Source organism: Triticum aestivum, chromosome 3B (genome assembly GCF_018294505.1).
Source record: "Triticum aestivum cultivar Chinese Spring chromosome 3B, IWGSC CS RefSeq v2.1, whole genome shotgun sequence".
Lineage (NCBI taxonomy): Eukaryota > Viridiplantae > Streptophyta > Magnoliopsida > Poales > Poaceae > Triticum > Triticum aestivum.
In genome coordinates this window covers 179775186-179776336 of record NC_057801.1, presented here as the reverse complement: position 1 = coordinate 179776336, position 1151 = coordinate 179775186, and positions in this window count along the sequence as shown.

Sequence of the window (1151 nt, the reverse complement as noted above, 5' to 3'; positions counted from 1 at the left end):
GGACTAAATCTTATGCGAAAGCTATTTTGGCACTTGTTCTAAAACTTGAAACTAGATTCATTCATACTCATCCTACCTTGCAAAGATAGTTTTATGAGTTGCCCGTTATAAAGATCCTAAATCTAAAAAGTTAGCCACTCTTGTTTTGATGAATGAATTTGACTACATAATACGGGAAGCTAGGGAAATCTTTGATTTTTATGGCATGAATCGTGAAAAACCCGTGATTGATGAAATTCTTTATAATAGTGATTATGCCTTGAGAAATTTGCTTGGAGATAACCAAATCTTTGATGAGAATATTAAAAATCAAGTCCCCGTTTTAGATATGATCCAACAAGTTTTTAACGATGTTAATCAACACTATTCTTGGATCACTGCCGGAAATCAAAGGGGTTATGATAAAAAGCAACTTGATAGTGCTAAGGTTTCCATGGATAATGTGTTCTATGTCTTATTTACAAAACCTCCCAACACAAATACCTCCAAGGGAAACAGGGATAATGTAACATCCCAAATTTTCAATTTGGAATGTTATACAAATAGATCATTATTGCATATCATATTTAATGCATTTTGCCTCGATCCTAGAAATTCTACGCAACTCAAGACCCACGGAGAGAGTTGGGGATTTTGATATTTTGATATCTGAGTTTTCTCAAATTTTGGGAAATAGGATCATTTGATTTTGTTTATTTTATCTTCAATTATTTCAGTTATATAAATATGAGAGAGGGAATAAAATGACTTTCCCAAAGTAAAGAAATATTGAGGATTTAACCAAAAAATCAAATAAGATTTTATTTTGGATTTTATTTGAATTTAGGAAAAATGCGTGTTTTTCAAAATTGCATTTAGGCCCAAATAAATTTTCATCTAAACCGGCTTGATTTTAGAAGCTGGGGAAAATTTATTTCGGGATTTTTGGAGTCCGTTTAGTATTTCTTTCGTTTGATTTTCTGCGCAAAAATTATTTTAAAAAATAAATCCGAACCGACTACTGGCCGGGTTCGGCCAGGACTCTCCTGGCCGGGGCCTTTATAAGCCTCCCCGGGCCGCCGCCGCCAGCCCACCCGAGCCGCCCCGCCGCCCCAAACCCTAACCCTAGCCGCTGCCAGCCCGCGCCGCCGCCGCCTGCTGCCGCGCCGCGC